This window comes from Natator depressus, chromosome 9, assembly GCF_965152275.1.
Source record: "Natator depressus isolate rNatDep1 chromosome 9, rNatDep2.hap1, whole genome shotgun sequence".
Taxonomy (NCBI): Eukaryota; Metazoa; Chordata; order Testudines; family Cheloniidae; genus Natator; species Natator depressus.
The window spans coordinates 17281840-17304140 of NC_134242.1; the positions used below are offsets into that span (position 1 = coordinate 17281840).

General features: G+C 40.5%; 1 protein-coding gene across 8 annotated transcripts in view; it reads left to right on the top strand.

The window, feature by feature from the left end:
- Nucleotides 1–22301, top strand: part of MECOM (MDS1 and EVI1 complex locus) — a 249768-nt gene that overhangs the window by 178728 nt on the left and 48739 nt on the right. For 6 of the 8 annotated variants that reach the window (XM_074963598.1, XM_074963599.1, XM_074963600.1 and 3 more), the window contains exon 2: nucleotides 12083–12217. The gene's annotated coding sequence lies outside the window, so the exon portion shown is untranslated. Of the gene's footprint in view, nucleotides 1–8777; nucleotides 9033–12082; nucleotides 12218–22301 lie in introns of those variants that run through there. The other 2 variants (XM_074963602.1, XM_074963604.1) reach the window with 2 other exon arrangements.

Here is a 22301-nt window from a genome sequence, read left to right on the forward strand (position 1 = left end):
GGAAGTCTACAGAGTCCATTTATTAGGCTTTCCATTTCCAGGCTGAGAAACGCTTTCCACTGGAGTTTCTAGGGCAGCTCTGAGTCAGGAGAGCCTCTATTAGAATAGCTTCTCCAAGAACCATGTTGTCCAAAGCAGGTAAGGAGCTACGGGATCAGGTGGAAAACCCTGGCCATTCTACAGGTCCCCATTCCCAATATGTGATCAATGGGTTTGGGGGGTATAAAACACCAACTTCTCCCATAGGGTGAGGAGGAAGGAAGGAAATGATATGAGCACAATAGCAAAGTTTCCATTGCTGTTTGTGAGTTAGTCCCACATCTGGCTGTAAATAGATATAGTAGTGCCACAGATTTGTGCAGTACTAGGTTTCTAGCCAGGGGCTTTAGCTAATGCTAACAAACTAGAAAGCATTTTTGGTAAATAAAGGACCTTCCCCATTGAGGATGAAGCTCAGGCTTTTCATTCCAGGGGTGGTTGGGGGTTGTAATAGCCCCTGCAGGCTTCAGAACCCATTGAAAGAGTTGTGGAATTAGACAGTGAAGACTGGAGTTTCCTAGGTTCTCCAGAATTCTCAGCTTTCTTTCAAAATGTGGGAAGAAGAAACATGAATGTAAACATGCTGTAAAAATATAACTTCTGGGTGGGTAGGAGCCTAGCATTCAAATCAGTCAGTCAGTGTGTTAAAATACAGCTTGGTCTGTCTCCACTATGTGTTAAAATGCATTGGTTAGCTAACTCTGATTTTTAAATCACCTTTCACCTTAGTCTATGCATGCCCTTAGATTGTAAACTCTTTAGGGCAGGGATTGTCTCTTGCTTTGGGTACCTACAATACATAGTATATTGAGGTTCCAATATGGGTTAGAGGCTTCTATGTTCTACTGTAATAAAAATAATGAAGAATAATAATAGCATCATCATCGTTACATGGGCCCAGATCACCATCTCCTGCAGGAAAACCTGTGAGAAGGTTTGGGGGTGGAAAATTCCATGAGGTTTTGCTCATAGTTTCCTTTGAATTTTTCTGTAAGGAAGTGATCCTCCCCACCTGTGGAATAAGCAAGACATTATACCTTAAATCCCACCGGACCTATTACCCCCTCCCACAGGGCAATTCTATGGCTATCTGCCAGAGACCATTGCTATCTGCACAGAGGCCCTGTGCATCTCCACTGCTTTCTGCCCTAATCTGCTCTCCTCTTGTTCCCTTTCAGCATGCCTTTTGTTGACCTGTGCTGTCAGGGCTACCCAGTAACTGCCCAGTATTCCCTTACAGTAAGGAGGAGCTCATTCATGCTACACCCAGGTAGCATTAATGCCTGTGGAGATTCCCCATGGGGTTGAAATACCCTCAGCCGCACTCCCAGCCTGTCTCACCATGTATGGATCCTGGACCCTGTAAGCAGCCCCATTACACAATCTGGGAGGAAGGAAGAATGGTGCTATATGGGTGATTGTCCTCCCTCCCTTTCACATGGGCAGGACAAATCCACACACTCCTCTGGGGTTACAATCAAGCTGGGGGTATTTCCATTTTGTGCTGAGGGTGTATCAAAAGAACTGCACTTATTCTTGTTCCTTCCCTCTTGGTGAAAATGTCAAAAATGCACCGGGATTGTTCCTTGGAATGAAAAACACATGTCTGATAAACAATAATGCTCTTATACCTGTACCTTCATGCATTATGGTCCACTCTTGGTCCTCTTTCAGCCCAAGATACAAAAGTTTCTGGGCCAAATTCTGGCACTGAGCCTGCCAGAAAACTCACTGCCATCAATCACCCTCTAGTCAGAAAACTTGCTTCCATCAGTCAGTTTTGATTGCCCACAAAACCAATGGAGAAGCTGTTCTGCTAATTCTTTGACAGGAGACACTAAACAGTGTGGCAAGATGAAGCTGAGGGATCTATAGATTTCTGCACCTATGCCCCCTGACCCAGCAGTAGTGCTAGGTACACACAGATCTTCTGCATATTATGTTTGTTTACATAATTACAGATAAAGCCAGTGGGTCTGATTCTGATCTCACTTGCACCGGTGTTGCACTGGTGTAAGTGAGACCAGAATCAATTTCAGTAGGCAGAAAGATGGAAGTGGGATATTATTTGTGTTGTGGTTTAATAAGAAAGGACTGAAACACAGAAATACTTCAGTTTGTGCTCAGTTTACTTTTGCTCTCTATATAGCCCACCTCTGTGGTTGTCTGTCTTGTTGGTTACCTTGGAAACACATACAGGAGAAAATTTGATTGGAGGAGCGCTAGAAGTTGTGGGTGAAGTTTTGAATGGTGCCAATGATTATGACTGATGTCCAAAACAGGAGAGGCCTGCAAAGACTGGGGTTGTTTTTAGTTGTTGTTTTTTAAAAGAAAATAAATAAAAAGAAAAAGAGGGTCAAGAACGAGAGGGTCAACCTTAGATTTGGGAGTGAAGTAGTTTGTTATTTTGAAGAGTGAATTTTAGAAGGAGAGAAAAAGTAGAACAGTTCTGCTGAGCAATCAGTTAGTTGTAAACTGTCAGTGATACTAAAAAATAAATTGGTTCACTATTGTGAACAAGATAGTGATGTCAAAAATGCAGATATACAGTTGTTTATACCATCACTGTTGGTAATGTTACAGAATTTATGTTCTGAAATAACTTCCAATTACATGTTCTCGGTGTGGATATATGTGCTAATATTTGTATAGCTATCTATGTGTGTGTGTATAATCAATCCATATACATAGTGTGTATTTGTGGGTGTATATATATACATACACACACATATATTTAGCATATGTATTTAATAAACACACACACTATCATGAAGGTATTATATAAATAGGATAGATGAACATAAATAGGCACATTCTCTCTCTGTATGTAGATAGAGAGATATATGTGTATATATATATTTGTGTGTTTGTGTGTCTAAAATTCCATAGTTACAAAAGTAGGCTTAACCTCATTTATAATGTAATGCCTTTGATCTGTATTACCAAATTACCAGCTATACTTTTCAATCTGCTGTGTACACATTACACACATTTTTGTGGGGAATTTGCATTCATTTATTAGAAGACCCACCCTTATTTTTTACATAAAGTGTCATTTTGAGGTAAGGAAGTGCGTATTTGCAGACTTTCTGATCGCCCTATGGATTTTTTTGACCAATTGATTTCCCCCCTTTCATTTTTTTCGCAGTAAATTTAACAGCTGAGTATTCTTGGTTCTGAGCAATAACAGTGGGAACTGTATGTATCTGCAGGAGGTCGAGGTTAGAACTCGGAATTGTGCTGAACATCTGTTTAAAGGGTGTGGGGGGGGACATGAAGGCGTGAGTTTGTAGCATAACTCCGCAGATAATGCTGGGAGCGGCGGATCGTGGGATTGGGCAGAGCAGCATCCACGCGCTACTAGAGTCTCTCAGCGCAGAAATAGGACTGCCCCATTTCGAAACAAATTTTAAAATTAACTAAATATATTCTAATCAAAGAGAGGAGATAAAATGCAGTCACTGTTCGCAACGAAGCCTCCTGCAAAGGACCGTGTCCAAGGCTCTACCTGAAACGGATCGGAGCCCCACGGCGTGGCCAAACGGTGATTACAGTTTTATAGTTTAATTAAGAAGGGCAGCAGCAGTCGGGAAATGGTCAGCCGGGGGAAACCCTCCGCTCCGATGGTCTCCAGCACATGGGATTCCCGGACAATAATGGGGTGCTAATTCCGAAAGCCCACACCGCCGTCCCGCAAAGACAAGGGGGCGTGTAGGAAATCAACCCTCCAGCAGTCCTGGTGAAGCCAGACTGACCCCAGCAAATGAAAATAATCAAAAGTAATTAGAAGCGTGCTGGACTACTCCTCGGAGATCTGTGCGAGAGAATAAACATGCCGGAGCCCTCCGAGCCACGGCAAAGGCCCCATGTCTGAGCTGTTAGGTGCCCTGACCCTGTCCACATAAAGACGTGATTTATGAAGTGCAGGGCACAGCAGCAGGACTTCTGTCTTCTCCAGAAGAACCAAATCACTGAGGTGGAGATTAACATGCTTCCAGACGGGCCCATTTCCAGACCAAGGGGAATTTTTTATTTACATTTTTTTTACCTTTAATTTCCTCCTCCTCCTCCCCTCCCCCCTCTCTTTTTAAACAGCCTTTTTGGCGTGGGGGGGAAACAGAACCCAGAGAAGTGCGAGGGTAGCCAGGGCAGCAACAGAAGCGGAGAGACTGGGGAGAGCTGCAATTGACTAGGAAAAGTCTGTTTAACCCGGTACCCCGGGATGTGTTTGATTTGACTCAAGAAAGATCTGGTAAAGATCTGGCTCTTAGTATATACTAAGAGCATTGATTTTTTTTTAAAGCATCTGTCAATATCTATAACATAAGGCAAAGGGAATTAGCATGCAGCTGAATCGTGTCAATGTTTCTAGTTTATTTCACTGTTTTGTGGCTTGTTTGCCCTGCATCACAGAGCATTAGGGTATGTTAGAGGGTTTTTATTTTTTTTATTTTAATACTCTTGTTCCAGTATTTTAAAAGCTACCACAGTGTTAGTAGTCAGGATGCTCCAGGATGTGTTTAGTCATCTTGAGAAATAGAACATTAAGCCCCACTTACCATCTGTGGTTAAGGAGTGACTTGCTCTATAAATTAACAGCTAATCTTCAGATTAAGATGAACATGTTATTGAACATTTATGGTATTTAAGAAACTCCCAGCCACTTGTCTGATTTTTTTTTTCCCCTTCAGTATTGTCCTCTGCAGAGTGTTTGTCCGCAGGAAGCCTATTAAAAGTGGACAGTGCAGTTATTTCATCTGGCTTTGGCTGGGCTGCTTTTCTTTGCTTTAATGATGTGTTGGAATGCACCATGCCCATAGGGTCTCCATTAGGAGAACTTTTACTTCTGGGGCGACCATGAAGTTAAAGGCTTAAAAGAGGCATCAGTTTACAGCCTGGTGGGAATAGCTAGCAGACTGGAGTACTAACTCCGTACTGCCTCCTCTAATATGGGGTCTTATTTTAATAAACAATTGCTAAAGGGAGGCAGATCCAGTGGCAATCCTTGAGTCTCTTGAAGAACGTACAAACCCTCTAAACTGGAAGAGGAAGAGAGAAGGGGCCAGAGACGCATTTGCCCCCCTTTCAAAACAGGAAGAAAACACAGTAACATCTTCTTATGTGATCAGCTAGCGGGAGATCTTTACACGTATCAGACATTTCTCAGTCACCACAAGGCTGCTTTCTCCCACGCTCCTTTAAACCTCTTACCAAGAAAATGAAAAAGCCCCTCCTATGCCGGGGGCAAAATCTGTAGGAGAAACCCTCTTTCTCCTCTTCAGCCCCACGTCGAAAAAAGTTTACATAATATTTTTGTAGACATTGTTCTCTCATGCCTGGGGAGACGGGAATATTAATGCTTAGATCTGTCCTAAAACATACGAAATAAAACCAGGTTTTAAGATGATAGTAAAACCATTATTTTTAATAGCCCATTTCAAGTGTGGAGCTAAAACAAACAGGCATGTTCCCCATTATTGCTAGCAGAGAGCAGCTTAAGTGGGGGACTACTGCAAATAGATTTCTGCCGAAACATACCAGGGGGAGAAGAAAGCTACTAGGGAGTGCGGTTTGTGGTGTGTGTGTCTGTTGCAGAAATCTTCTGATCGAAAGTGATCATAGTTTGGCCACATACAGAATCCACAGCAGTTGTGGTGGGTGGGTAACCTCTGGTGTACTGGCTGGTTCTCCTGGCGTTATTTTGGGGGGATCCGCTCTGCATATACAGGGCACTATCTTCATTCAGGTGAGGAACTCTCGTTACAAATTATTAGTGCTTCACAGCGAATATGAGTTGATAACCCAGGATGACTTTCCGAAGTAGAGTCACACCAACAGCTGATTAATAGCCTGGTCCTTCATCGTCATCAATAATAATAATGCTTAATAAATAACAGGGGTTTAGGACCAGGAGCTAAAAACCCGGGGAATAAGACCACAGAGTATTAACAGGAGAATGGATGCAACAGCTCAGGCTCTGCCCTCTCTGTATTTACTGCAGTGATGCTGCCCCTTGTAAAACTGATTCTGGGAGCAGCACTCAGCTCACACCTTCTAGCAGCAGCCACCGCCTTGGCTCCTGCTCCTTAAAGGAAAGTACCGGAGAGACAGTGGCTGCCGCTGAGTTCTTAAATCTTTGCACTGAGCAGAAATTCAGCTGGCTACGCCATCTACTGGCCACTGGCTGCAAGCTTCTGACAAATCACCCACCCTCCTCAATACCATATATGCATGGCATGGGGTGTGTGTGAGTATAGATATATATATAGATATATATATAAGCCCTTTCCATGAAATCCTAATTTAGCCAGGACCTGCTACTGATACCAAAAGACCTTTTGTTTATCCACCAACATTTCCTCCTTTTCAGAGAGGCTTTGTTAAAGGGAGGGGGCTACGGCTTGATATCAGAACCTCTGATCAGGCCTATGGGCTCGAGCAATCAGTTTCCCAGATTACTTGTATTTAATACACAATGCATCATAAAACAAATCCCTCATCCTGACAGGAAGAAAATAGAACAGCTCATAGCTCGAGCTGGTCCAATTTATGGCTAAATTAAAAAAAAGAAAAAGAAGGCTCCAACAATGGACAAGTTGAGGGAGGGCAGGAAATCAATGGGTCAGCAAACCGGGAACTCAGTGAGGTTCTCAAGCCCCGGACTCTGGGAATCTCTGGCCAGGTTTTTGGGGTTATTTACAAAGGATTTTTTTTTTCCCCCTGGCCTACCTAACACTGCTGTTTGCGATTTGTTTTCTCTCTCCTCTTGTCTTGAACAATAGCTATTATCTGAAATAACAGTTCAATGTCACAGATAACAGGCCGCTGAGAAGAATTAATCATCATCTCTTGTCACTTGGATTCTCCCCCTCGCCTTCTTCCCTCCTGTCCATTGTAAATAAATCGATTTTTAGTCTGAGAAATATATTTGCACTTTAAAAAAAAGTGGGTGGCACTTATGATTGTGCAATAAACGGTAAAGTTCAGCCCCCCTTTTCAATTCTTTCCCCTCCCTCTTAAAAACATATGTTATAGTTAACCTCGCGAGACAGTGCCCAACTTTGTTGGCTAGGCTGGGTCAATTTACTGCATTACTTTATGATTATATCTATGGTTACTTTAAAAAAAATTAGAAGCCACTACAATTTCGAGGCGTTGTAGCTTTTATGTAAACTCAAAGAGAAATCATCTCTTGGATTATTAATTTGATACCGATTTCTTCCCCTCTACCACCCCAGTCCAAATATTTAACCTCCCTCCAGTTTCATTCATGAGATTTGTTACTAGATCAATCAATCAATCAAGATCCTTTAGGAAACGATTCCAAATGGAGCGATTGTTGCGTCTGCACCAAACAGGAGGTGTAGGGTATTTATTGTGAAGTGCAAAATAACATTCAAGAAGCTGCTTTTCATTTTTTTTAAAAGTCCGTGCCCTTTTCGATAGATGTAAAATAGACATCAAAAAAAGGAACTAGCTCATTGCAGATTTATAAGCCTAATGATCTTTCCCTCGGACCAAATTGGGTGATCGATGGAGTCAAGTTGCTTTGTAATGTTAGGAAGTAACATTTTAAGAACTTTGGCAAACAGATCATTTATTGATTAATTCCGTGCCGTGTGTGTGTGTGCGCGCGGTGAACGGGAGAGGAAAGGGGGAACATACAAAAATTCCTGCCAGGAAGAGTAGAATTCAGAGCGATCACAATCTCTAAATGCCCTGTATATGGACAGTGTGCATATCGCAGCTGCAATATATGTAATCTAAGTGCAATATAAGTGTAATATATGCAATATAAGTGGCAATTAACGTTCTCAATTGCATTCCAGTTCGTGGTTGCTGCTGCTGCCTTTTATATCTTAAAGAGAGAGAGAGAAAAAGAAAAGAATAAGGCTGCCGATTTTGTTAAACGCTTCTTAAATAAACACATTCACACAGAGACACTTGCGCTTTCGGAACACATTGAAACAAGGCGAGGTTTTCCTGCGAAAGAAAAATCCTCCCACCCCAGATCTCCCTATTGGCTGCTGATTACATGGATGGACTCGACATGTTTAAAGGGGATGGTGCATCCGTAATCAGTCTGCCCCTATAGGACTTCTGTCTTGGCGACCTTTTGGTGACCTCTCTCGCCGGAGGAGGCTGCTGTCACTTTAAAAATTTACTGAAAGAGGAGCCTCTGTCTGGCTTCCGACCGCGGGGTTGCAAGGGAGAGATCGCTCCCTCTCGCCTCTTTATGGCTGGCCGGTCAGATCTTCTTTAAAGAGACAGTTCATGAAATGGAAACCCCTGGCAGTTGAGTGTGTGGGGTTGCAAAAAAAAAAAAAAAAAAGGGAGGGGAGGGATGAGGGAGACGCTCCGGCTGAGAAAGAAGCTCTCACAGGACAGGCTCTGAAGAGGAGAGAGAGAGTGTGTGTGTGTGTGTGGGGAGGGGGGGACAGCCTCCCACCCCCTCCCTCGCCAGCACATAGTCGCACTTTTTTCCTGTGATCACCAGCAGAGAAGTGAAAGAAGTTTTTTTTTTATGGGATTCCCCCCCCCCCCCGATAACTTTACACACACACACCCCGAGCAGCCGATCAGAGCAGGAGGGGCAGAGAGGGGAAGGTGATGGGGAGCCGGGAGGAATTTGCAAAAAAAAAAAAAAATAACAACAATAACAATGATCAATAATCATCATTAAAGCAAACTCCCCCCCCATGACACCTCCCCTTCCCCCCCCCCCCCAAAAAAAAATCAGCAACAGCAAACCAGCCCTTGAGAACTCCCGGCGAGGAGAGAGAAACTTCCCAACAAATGGTGGAAGAGAGGGGAGCTTCCAAGCAGCGACCCGAGCCGGCACAAGGACACCAGCTACCCACCCACTCTGCAGACCGACGGCGAGTGTTTTTTGTTTTGTTTTACTTCCAGCCGCTTGAAGGACCTTCCCCCCTCCCCCTCCCTGTGCACGGAAGCGCTCAGGGTTTAGGAATCAGTGCCGTGGGAGAGAGAAGGTAAGAGGAGCGGGCGAGGAGAGCTGATCCTCGTCATAACAAACTCGCCGGACCCCCTGACACTTTCTCTGCGTGTCCGCTCTGCCTTGGCTTAGGAACTTGCTCCCTGGCCCCTGGGTGCCTTCCCTGCCCCTGCTCAGACTCGTGATTTCCTTGTTGCTCGCAGGGCGGCTACGGCTCGCTCTCTCCCTGCAGCTTGCTGGTGTCTCTCTGGGGCGAGGGGGTGATGTGTGTGTGGAAGGGGTGGGGGTGTCTGGCTGGCTGTTTCCCTCTGTCCCAGGGATCCAGAAAGAGAAGGGATTGGCTCGCCAAACCCTAGATTCCTGGCAAAGCCGCCGAGGAGCTTCTGGATCTGCCTTCGGCAAAGTTCCTCCTCCTGGCTAGTCTAGACCCCTAAGCTGCGTGGCTCTACCGAATTGTTACCCACACTTGCAGTAACCCTAACATCAGCTAAAAGGAAAACCAAGCGGGTTGGAAAGGGCAAGGCGTGTAAAAAAAAAGAAAAAAAAAAGAAAAGAAAATCCAATCAAGGCTCCTCGGGGCAATGGTCGCTTTTTGAAAAGGCTGAACTCCTGTGTGAGCAGCAAAGGGGGTGGCTGGGGGTGGGAAGTGACTCCTGCAATTTTGGTTTATTTAAAAGTCTCTGGTCCTGTCAGAGAAACCCCCCCAAACTAAATAAAACCTTCGTTACCTCCTGGAGACGTCCCTCTAGAAACGAGTTAAGCAATCACAGTCGTTTGGGAATGAAAGAAAAGTTAAAGCATGGTTGCAACGAGGCGAAGACATTTAATTTTCCAGTGGAAATGCTCTCAGCCCTTCAAGAAGGGCATAACATCGGGACTGACCCTACGCACGATCTGCTGTATTAATGCTCCGTTGAGGGGAGCCGCTGAAATAATGTTCACAGTAAAACAAATTAAATGTAGACACTGGAATGCAGCTAAAAACTTGCCTTTTTTTCCGGACGTGCAAATGTAGTTGGTTCCGATTATTTCTTGGTTTTGAAATTACAATATAATTGTTTAGATCGTTCTATGAAAGCGTGTGGAAGAGGGGAGGGAATATTGTTCTGTTAGTTTGGGGGGGAGGGTCTCCCGGTCTAGTCAATCGTTTCCTATTTTACCATGAACAGGGCCTGATCCTGCTTTCCCCACGTACCCCAAGCTTCTGTTTGGACTCAGGGGAACCGTGGGGGGAGGGGGGGTGCACAAGCCATGCAGGATCGGAGCCCCTATTGAAACACCATCCTGAACCTCCGTGGCAGATTTATTTTTAAACAAACGACAAGGAAGCGGAATTCGAAATGAACTTCGTCAGTATCGTGCAACTGAAATGAGATGATTTCTTCCTGTCTGACAATATCGAAGCCAGTGGCCGGGGTCAGCTATGTGGTGTTTAAATCTGGGGCAATTCACTTGAATATTTGAACCTAGTGATTTCGGGTCAAGTGTGTTACAATGAAATAATGTTTAAAACGAAGCGTCCTGACAAGACCGAAGAACTTACAAAAACTCCTGTGACTATTTTAGCCTGACAAATTGGCTTGGAGGAAAGAAGACAACTTTTTCTGCAGCACAGTCCTTACCAGAAAGTGTCCTCTTAGAGCATGCTTTCTGCTAGCACACGGGTTGCTGTTTAATTGCCTCCTGGTCAAAAGGCTTGTTCATAGTGTGTCTTGCCTTGTGTCCTCTAGTTTGTCCCCTTGAAGTTTGTGGTGAGTTAATGATCTGAATCTGCTTCTGGAGGATTACCTGAACTCTATGTTAAACTGCTCTAGGGCTAGGGAAATGAAACCTCAACTTCAGTTTTCACCTTCATAAGGGCATAGATAAAGCAGCTTTCTGGCTGGGTTCATTTAATTAATGAATCTGAGCTGTTGTGGGGTAGAGCTAGACTATATTGTTAGTCTTTGATAGAAAACTTCCTTAGGTTTTCATTAACTAAATGATATACAATACCAGAATTCCTTTCCATTCAACTTGAAGGCCAAAAGTGCTCTGGGTCTTGACTTGAATACAAATTATTTAAGTGCAGAAACAATCTCTCTCTCTCTCTCTTTCTCTCTCTCACTCCTTTCTAATACAAATAGGTTAATATACTTTTAGTACAGAATATGTCAAACAGGAAAACTTTCCAAATGTAATATTAGCTTTATGTATACCTTGGGCTATTGCTGAAAGCTTCGGCTAGGCCAGTCATAAAACCTGCAGATAAATGATGATATGCAGTCATATATAACGATTAGCAATTTGTCATAATATTAGAATATAACATCCTTTTTAACTTGTCCACAATCAATCTCATTAGATTTGTTTATTTTCTGCATAATTGGAACTATGTATTGGTATGTGTGGAATATTGTGCCATGTTTTGCATGAGTGTTTACATTGTTTTTCATTTATTTTCTTTAGTTTGGCATAGAGGGTTCTGTTATTAACCAAGTCCTGTAAATTGCTTCGATTAAGGGGTATGATTTAAGTGCTAAAGGGGGGAGGGGTTTGGGAAGCATAATATTAAAACAAGATTAATAACTCTGAATCTAAACATCATTTAGTGGATGGAATTTATAACAAACATGAAAATGCTAAATGGGACCTAAAATAAATTCAATTGGAAACAAAGAAAAAAGAAAACACACACAACCCCCAAGAGGACCACCACAGACACTATTCTTAATAATTTTTGTGTATAATCGCAGACAAAACATTTACCAAAATAGAATTTTAAATGATAAATATTCACTAATATAAAATGAGAAAGTCAGATGTTTGCTAAATGAATATATTTTCCATTAACAATTATTAGACATCACCTTGATTACGGGTAAGCATTTTTCAGGACATGTTTACAACAAATGTATTGTCCCTTTATTAACATGCACATGTTCTAACAATTATTTTAAAAGTCTCGCTTTTATTCATTCATAGAATTTGAATAAAACATGCTTAAGTGATTATCCATTTGTTTATTTGAAGACCCATGATTTATCTTTTAATTAGTGTGGCCTGACACCAATAGAAAGATTTACCCTTTCATATTTTTCCTTCTAGATCTTGGATGAGTTTTGCAATGTGAAGTTCTGCATAGATGCCAGTCAACCAGATGTAGGGAACTGGCTCAAGTATATCAAATTTGCTGGATGCTACAATCAACATAACCTTGTTGCATGTCAAATAAGCGATCAGGTATGTTGTGGGCGCTTTCCGGACTTGTTTGTAAAGAGCTTTATGGTATCAGTGGAAAAAAATAATAGCAAGCCACAGTACGTTTTATGACTTGTTCGTTGATTATGGTACCAGGTAAAAGACGATTGTGAAATTCCGAATAGAGTCATTTTTACCAGCTACAGCAGATAAGAATTTCCTATTTTTTCACTTGAATGTCCTCTTTGTAAAATACATTGTTTTTATTTTACACCTGATATATAACATATGAAACCAGTATTTTTCATTTGTCATTAATGATATTTTCTAATTTATCATCCAGTTTAATTGGGTGGCTAAACCAGTGCTTTCAGTTAATCAAAACATTCAATGTGAAATTAATGGAAAATGGAGGTAAAGATACAAAACCAAAACAACCTCCCTCCCCCAACCCAAAAAACCTCTGCAAATATATTTCATATATATATAACTATGGATATGAATATACATGTGCAGGCATAGAATTATGCCTTCTCATACAATGAGATAGAGCTAATAATAGTTTTATTCTGAACTCATTTATATTTTTAGGTAATTTTTTCCCTTTTAGTTTATTGCAGGGTTAGAACATTGACTTTTTATTGGATTGAAATGTTAGTTTCCCTCTACCTACCCTAACCTTTAAAATAGGGGTAGGTGGAGAGAAATCATAGTAAAACAGTTTGCTTTGAAACACTCTGAGTACTTGTTGGGTTAATTTTTTAACATAAAGGTTTCTTTTAGCATGTGAATATCAAATAAATGCCATGATGAAATGTTTTAATTGAATGAAGTTAGGTTAAGAATATTATGATTAATTGAAGAAAAGAAATTAATGCTTGAAGGGGTAGCAGACAGTGAATTCTCATTTTATATTTAAATGTTCATATCTGTAACACAGTATTTGATTCTTTAAATCACTGTGTTCCATTGTCACCAAATAATTAATCGAAACAAGTGGATTTTAAAGATTATCTTTAGCTGATTTAATTGCCTTGACATTATTGAGAAAAAAAATCAAATAAGAGACAAAGCTTCAATTAGAAATCATTCTTTCCAATCAAATGCCAATATATAAAGTGAACGTCAGTCTCCCATTTGCAACATCATTACAGGATTATGTATTTGTATCTGACAGAATAATTGATTAAAATTGACTTAAATAACTTTTTCAGAAACTGTGATCAAGTATCATTTTCATTTTAAACTTTTAATATTCAGCATTAAATGCATGCAGTGTAGGAGAAATCAACCTACTGTGAGATAACTTCATTTTTTACATAAACGCTGATTCAACAAAACAAGCAATAAAATTGGTAGATGAAAAATACATTCTCAAATTTACAATATGTTTTATACAGAAAATAGTCAATTCTATGAATGCAAAGCATTCATTTGATCATGTTGCAAAACGGAAACTATGAAGCTGAGCTCAAATACCAATATTTTACATTTAATAAAAGTTGGAATAAATGGGTAAGTTTCGTAAAGGAATAATATGAATTGATAAAAGTGGCTTACTGTCTCCAGGTTGATATTTTTGTTCTGTAAATAAAATATGCATTGTACTGAAATATCAGAATCTTTTCCTTCACACACACACATACATGTTTTGATGTTTTTGAAATTGAAGTTATAGAGCTTAGAAGTTTCTCTTTTTTAAGGCTTACGTTTCTGAGATTTGATGGTGGTATCTGTATTGCTGCCACTGATTTCCTTCATTCATCGGAGACTTGTTATTTATTTTTGCACAGTATTGTGCTATTCATAATTCCATATTTTTTACAGAATATTGTTGCCAAGATTTGTAAATTAAAAACTGGTTGCCTTTCAAGTAGTGTGTTGTGTGAGATCTGCTGTCAGCAAGAGAAAATGGATTGCTGTTGCGATAGACACTGAAAATTTATGCACACAAAAAATTCTATATATGTGCTCTTGAATCTTAAACTGAATAGTTCTTCCAACTGTTAGCTCCTCCTTCTGCTTTACTCTGAACAAACCTGTGAAAGGTAACGTAAAATATAATAGGAGACCAAACTGTGAAATTGACATTACATGGCCAAATGTCTGCATATATAGAGGGCCAAATAAAAGTCAAGCTTATCATGTGTATGCATTTGTGTGCACACTATATGTGGGGGTGTTTGTGTCAGTCTGTCTATATGGACCCCCCCCCCCACAACTTGGTTTAAGTCAGAGTTAAGGTTGAGAGTACACATCAGTAAGTTGTTGATAGATCGGTAATAGATGCTAGACAGTTAAGTCAGGAGGTCCCTGTCCTGCTTTGATATGAGAAAGCTGCATTGAGCTCATGGATGAAAGAGCTGACTCAAGAGGTTCTCCTGGTCTGGTGTTTCACTCTGTTTTCCATAAGAAATAAGACCTGCCAACTAGTGAATAAGAAATACTCATCCCATAATAAGCACTCTCATTGCATGAGAGACTATTCACTACTAAGGAAAGGACAGAGACACTTGATCAGCCGTAATTGTTAACCTCTAATTACTTCAACTCACCTGTAAAATTCACAGGCAAACATTGCACGCTATCTGAAATGGTAAAGGATATTTACCAGCACTCTGACCCTTAGTCTGAACACCAGTTTATAGTGCTAAATATAAGCCTGATTGAAAGACAGGTGTGAATCCTAGACTGCTGGAAACAGAGTTTTCAAATAACTCTCTGAACTACTATAACATAGTCAAGGTGCTCAGTGGAACCTCCTTCATTCAGCAAAAAGAGACAGAAAAACACTTTTTTTTGTTTTCTATGTTAGGCTTTATGAAAGACATATCTCCCCCACCCCCATATTCAAATTTGAGGTCAGGTTTCATCACTTTGGATCAACTTTACAAAATGTCTGAGCTCCTTCGTATATCTGTATAAATGAGCTTTGCTGAGACGAACAGCTTGATAATAGTGGGATGCAGTCAAAACATGTATGCTGGATGCAACTCATATTTCATTTGATTGGGGATGGAGTAGGATTTAAAGGCTGTATGTATGGGTATTTTTTTGTTTGTTTCAAATAGAGCGGATATAGGATTTCTCTGTGCTGTCCTCCTATTATCTCTGGTCCTGTCTAATCAGTCCTAAAAGAAGGTAATTCAAGAAGTACATGAATAATAAATTCCACAAATAGTGCACTTTCATTTTTTTCTTTTCCCCAAAGAGCCTACAGTATTTATAGGACTGCAAGGAGGCCTGCCACCATTATTTCACTGGAATGTATATTTCAACTTAAAATCAATTCAGTTTTAATATTAGCTTTTGCTATCTTGTAAGACTCTAGTTTATTATTGCTAGATCTCTGTATTTATTAGCATGATTTTTTAAAAAAATGACTGTAGAAGGAATAGAATTGTTAGACTTTCTGACAGTACTAGCATCCCAACAAAACTGTAATTTTTAAGTACAGATTTTGAAGGAAATCCCATTGAAAACAGAGTAGTAACTATAGTAATGTATTTTTAAGAGGGAATATACTATAGTATATTCCAAATGCACTAGCAAACTAATATCAGTCAGCTTCCAATTATAAAATACAATATTTTTTAAAAGTCCAGTCAGTGTTATTTATACTTAAAGCTCTTGAGTATTGTTTTTTAACTTACTTACTACTTATAGGCCTCCAATAGTGGCATAGTCATATATAGGATGCTGGAGGGCTGTGCTTAGGTTTTTCTCAAGGACACAATTATTGGAGATTCATTTTGTTTTAGCTATCGAAAATTCCAGATAACTCAAGATTAGTTTGCTGAGGATTTTTCTAGTTGAAATCAAATTTTATTATGCTCAGTTATATCTGCTGGATGGAAAAGCTAGCAGTATCTCCGTCTTAACAACTATCAAAGTATACAAGGCCAATGTCCTAAGTGAATTGCTGTACGTTTTACCAGATCTGATCACATCTTAGAGTTTTACAAACTTTTTATATCTGCAGACACAGCCTTGTGTTTCAGATATTACTGCTTCTGTCACAACTCCACTCCATTCAGCTAAGTGGGAGAATAACACAACTGTGGCCATAAGCATCTCTGCACTTCTCAAACAGTTTTACTCATATATGCACCTGCAATGGTTGTGTATTTCAAAAATGAATTTTGTGGATCCTGTTTGATGATACAATGAAGTTAAGCTTGTGCCTGTTGGCAGTCAAGCAGGCTTATTTACACTACATTTATTGAGGGCTCGATTCTGCCATGCTTCCTCATGGTCAGTAGTTCCTTACTCAGCATATAAGACCGGGGACAACTCCCATTACAGCCAGTGGCAGTCTTTCCATAGACCCACGGAAATGAATGGGATAGCCGCTATTTGTTATGATGGCAACATCTGGTTGTCAGATTGTTTTACTTTCCAGCCTACACCAAGTTTGCTTCTTCACTTATTGCAATTAGAGTTAGTGCTGGGTGTTAAACTCCAGCCTTACATTTTACATATATCTATATTATCTGCGACATAATACACTGTAATCTTTTCACTCAGCACACTGTCCTTTCCTGAAGTGACCTAAAATTGGAAGGAAATTTTCAGAAATGTAAAGTCATTATTAATCTTGCCATTTGCAACAAGTCATACTATTGAGATAACCTTGATAACTAATATTTAGTAAACTCAAGAAGACAAGTTTTTTCTGAGCAAATGTCGATGATAGATTATCTAATCTTCGTATGCTTCCAAGAAATAATATGGAAGATTATAACTGCCCACAGAGAGAATACCAGGCTGAAATTCACCAAGTGGATTCTGCCAATTCTTTTGTGGTTTATAAACGGAAGCAGGACATTAGTAGAGAATTCTGCCATGTTTTCACTTGAGATATCTATTGTTCTACTTTGTGATTTACCTTACGAAGCATTAGTGCTTCTGGAAATGGCTTGCTGATATTGGTGGACACACTCACTCCTTCTCTGAAATTGTATCAGGAACTTGGTTTTGTTTGGGCCAACATACAGGTACAATAACAAACCCCCACATTTGATCTAATTGACAGCATTGTCACCGGTCTTTGCAGAGAGGCCAAGGATTTTGAATGGGCACAGAGAGATTGAAAAAGTCTCCCATCCCCAGGGGTGGTCCTTCCATGTCAGGGTTGAGGCACATTGACTGGCTCGCTGTGGGGGGGAATTGCATTGCCACTGTGTCTATGCTATGGGAGGCTGTGGTGGTCCAGTCACTTGGACTATGGACCTTTTGTGAGCACTGGAATTCACAATGGAAAAATAAAGTGCAGCTGGGTGTGATTTGGACGATGATGGTTAGACACATGCTTGTTACAGTGAGCTGATTACAAGGCACAAGGATAGGCTGTGCCATTTAGGCACCACCACTGGAAGGGACATTGGGAAGCTGCACCACCTGGGGGAAGCACCAGGAGCCGCTCTGTCTCTGAGAGGCAGAAGTCCTGTCTGAGCGCCCCAACTATATTAAGAGGATGCTATTACAACCCTCCATGGTGGTGCTATATATTCCTGCTGCTGTTCTGGTCCTCCTTTGTGAGCTGGTGTGGAGGTGGTGGTAGTGGGGGGATAGCTCCACTCATCTCCACCTCCCTTGGGATACTGCAGACCTTCAGGAGAGAAGGCAGGGAACAGGCTCCATGAGTGAAGGGTCTGACCATTATATAAGCTGCAAAAGGGTGTGTGTGAGACATGTTCATCTCCCCACTTCCTCGCTTTGAACCCTTGTAAAGGACAGGCAGGGTCAATCTTTGAGTTGTTTTCTATGGATTTTTGCTACACTTCTCTAAATGCCTAATTCAAAGCCCATTGAGGTCAACAGAAAGACTCCTATATGCTGTACCCATGCAAAACACTGATTTACTTCAACTGCTCATTTGCCTGAGTATGGCAAGATGGATCTGGCTCATATTTCAAAATGCAGTTGTCCAACTGTGCAAGTTGTTCATCCTAAGATCTAAAATTATATTTTAGTAATTTGGACTATTTGCACGTTTAATTATAATCTGTGGCAGAAGTATGTATTAGTTTGCACTTCACATTTTCTGATGCGCTTAAATTCATATTTTGTTGGAGTCTTTTTGATGTAAAAGTTGTTATTAGTTTTGGCCATTTAATTTGTTTTGCTTTTTGGGTAAGTTCTACTTTTATTCAGAAACAACACTTTACTATTCTAAGATCAATGCCAATTGGCAGGGCTCAAGAATGTATGCACTTGCTTGCCTAACCTGATTTAAGGGTGTAGTCCCATACTGATGCACAACTTCTTTCCATGTATACACCCCTTTGCTTTCAGGACTCTAGCCTTGTGACACTAGCAAAAAAAGATTGCACTTAGAGGGTTTGATCCTGTCATTGTTTCACACACACAACTCCAACTGAAGTCAGTGGGTGTAAGGACATCATGCATGGAGCATGACCGCAGGATCAGTGTCTAACTCTTTTGCTAATTAGTGTGTGTCCAACAATCTCAGCTCAGATCATTCTTCACACCTTGTGATCATTTTATGAAGTGATACTAACACCCACTGAACATTTTGTCCTGAGTGATAAAAATGCACATAGACATACATAGCGAGGGAGCCGTTTTTAAACATAATTTAAAGTGAAAGATGGCTATTTTAAAGTGCTATATTGCTTTGAGAAAGTGAAAGCTATCCTTTCATCTGCATCATAGGCAGGGCTGTCCTGCCACTGTGCTGATCAAATGTATGAGGCCATGACTGCCAAAAATAAAACCACGGCCTTTTACTTAAAATTTATTGCGTTTGAATTTTCGTCTTGTAGGTACTCACACTTGCAGTGCAAGTTTTCCCATTGTTCTATCAACTAGGAGCATAATGCACATCATGTAGTGTAGTATTTCCATTCCAAAACAATAACACAGGGTTCTGTGCAGAGGGCTAATGGACCTTATAAGACTTTTATTATGACTACCAATGTGCTTAACATTTTTCATATTCTGTTCCTTTTCACCATCTTTTTCATAGTCAGCTTCTACTACAGCTGAAGTCAATTCAATCCATTTGCCAGTGGGGTGCAGGACATGTAAATAGTGAACTCCTTCCTCCTAGAGCTATAAGTAAGTTAAAAACAATAATAATGTAGTTTAAGTAGCGCAGACTACCTGCTTCCAAATCTGAATAGCATCTGTTATCTGTGCCAGAATCTGAATTTCCTAGCATTGGGACACATACAGTGTTTTCCAAAGCTGTTGCATGTACAAGAATAAAAGGTTTAGTCAGATGCAACAGAATATAACTTCTCTTCAGCAGCGAGGGCAACAGATGTGTTCATATCAACTGTTGACTTTGTTCAGATATGTAAACTAAGTGTCCCTTTCCCCCTTCCCCTCCCAAACTGGTATCGTTCTATTAAACCTTTCCTAGGTGGCTGAATGGCAAATTGAATGATGTGATAGTAAATAAAGAATTCAAACAAAGTGGTATAGATTTCACTGGAGTAAGCAGAGATCAACAGTGAACTTCAAAGTGAGCAGGCGGTAGTGCCTGAAATAGTCGTCTCTCTACAGCTTTCACAGGGAGTGCATTTTCTCTATTATTTCAATTATTACAACTTCCTGAATAGGTTGAAGGTCATTCATAATTCACGCTTCTGTCATCTTTACACATGCCAAATGCAGTCTATTAAGCATAAATAAAATTTCGAGTGCCTGACCAGGAAAAGTAAACTGGGATTCATAACAATGAGGCCTTATTCATCCCTTTGAAAGTAAATTGTGTATGTTCATTGTTTTGTTTTGTTTTATTTCCCTTTTTATCATTGCAGTTTGGTCCCCTTCCTTCCCCCACCTTGCATCAGTAGCATAAACATACTACCTTAAATCACTTCGGACAAAAAATTGAATCAATCAAACCCTCTGATTCAAACATCCCAAACGTTGTGGGGTCTTTGAAATCCAAACCCATATCTGGTTCAGAATTTTGCCCCTCTCTATATAATGGGCTGAACCAAAACCCCATAACCAAGACTACTAATCTTGGGGCGTTTGAAATCTGGATCTGGACTTTGCAGTTGGGCCTATTTCTATGACATATAAGCACTGATCCTGCAATTTACAAGGCATGTTGCTTTGGCTGTGCATTGTAAATTGCAGGACTGGTGCAGTAGTTAGATAGCAAAGTGGCTTTGATGAACACAAGGGATGAAATCCTGGCCCCATTAAAGTCAAAACTCGCATTGACTTTGGTGATTTCATCCAAAAGATCTTTGTAATACAAAAATCCATATATTCTACACTACCATTTCCAACTGCAAGTAATAACATTATGAATATAGTCGTCTATTGGTTTAAAGAGCAGGGAGAACCAGTATGAAACAGATATGGTCTGAAAGTAATTTATGATCTGTCAGCTTTCCTTGCAGAGGGCTTCCTGACTCTTCAGACCCTCTGTCATAGCCGATCTTATGTTGGTTTAAAAGAACCTAAGCCAACATATTCCGTTTGTACAGGGCATTGAAAATTTCCCACTGTTTCTCAGACAGGACAATTACAATTGGTTTTGGGTGGAGAAAATGAAAAAAAAACTAATAAAACACATTTACATGAAATATTAGGAATGTCTATTAAAACCAGATTACATTTACCAGCACTATAATATTTTCAGCGTTCAATATATGCTATTTTAAATCCCATTAGGATGCAATTTGGCATATAAATTGTTAGACCAGGTGGAATTTTGTTTTGCATGTGCAGAAAGAAAAATAAATACATTAAATAAATAGCTAAGCAGTTTTTCATTTTCAGAGCTTCAAAAGTGTAATTTGGATCCATTTGGGGGGCTTTTTTTTTTACACAAGATCAAAACATAACTTAATCTACAAAATATAATTTTGCTGGCATTTTCCTACATCTCTTCTCTTTGTGCAACTCAAACTGAAGTCAGTGGGAGTTCTGGGAGCAGAGAGGCTGGACAGATCATGTCTTGGAGGAGACTAATCTCTGCTGGTATTCCAGTTTATTTTCAAAATGCCAGCTCAGTCAGGCTAGACAATTAGCTACAGAACACACACATTAATTAGTTCAACATGTGTACCATGTTTGCAATAAAGGAAATGCATCATACCAAGGGTTGTTACAAGGAAAGCTGATGCATCATAATACACTTCAGTGCAAACAAGGCTCCATTTCAAATGCATATGAGCACCATGTGTCCTGGGTTTGCAACAAAGAGGGAAAAGGTCTGCTGAAATATCTTCTATGGTATGGCATGTGGAGGAAATATTAGGCAACACTGCATTACGGCTTTTGTTCATACCTTGGTATTGATGCACTATTGAGCTCAAAAGTGTGGCTAATTTTACATACTATAATACAGAATGAAAAAACACCAGAGTGGACCAAGAGTATCAATTTGGGGCAGAGTGGGTCACCTCAGAGAGAGCTCTGGCAGGGATTGTGCTTCAGTGGTGCTCTCTCCCCAAGCTCTTCCCTGTGCCAAGGGACTGCATCCCTTGGGGTCCAGCTGTGCAAGTCAGTGCAGTGGGCAAAGTCATGATCCTTCCTCCTCTCTGCTCTTTTAAAGTAGGGTGCATGGACTGTCTTCTGTGGGAGTTGCATCAGGTCCAGAAAGGAGAAGTCCTTGGGCTCTTCTGAGCTCAGGAGCTTCTACTGACTCTAACCCTTGTATGGGGAGTACTGTGGGAACAGAAGATTCCTCACTCTCTCAACCATCCTGCACACCTTGTCTAGGACTTGGGGCAATGTGGCTCAGGGTATGTGTGATGTCACACATTCTGAAAGCCTCTGTGCGTGTGTGTGTGTGTGCAAACCTGCAGAATCTTGACAAACTTCATTTGATAAAAGCTTAGCAAATGTTGAAATAACAGGTTCTTGTTGACATCCATAATGTGGCCAGTCTTCAAACCATTATACAGTGCATTAGCCACACAATTTATGATTCCACCATGTCAAACATTTATCCCACTCCAAGCGCAATCCTGCACTCTTCCCATGCATGGAACTATCTTTGGAGGCAAAGGAAGTTGCATGAAGAAGGACTGCAGGAGTGCCTTTGGGTATTTCCAAGACTGAATGTCATGCGTCCACCCATTGGTCAGTCAGCAGCTTAGGCTTGTCTGAGGCTCATCAGTCTATATATAAC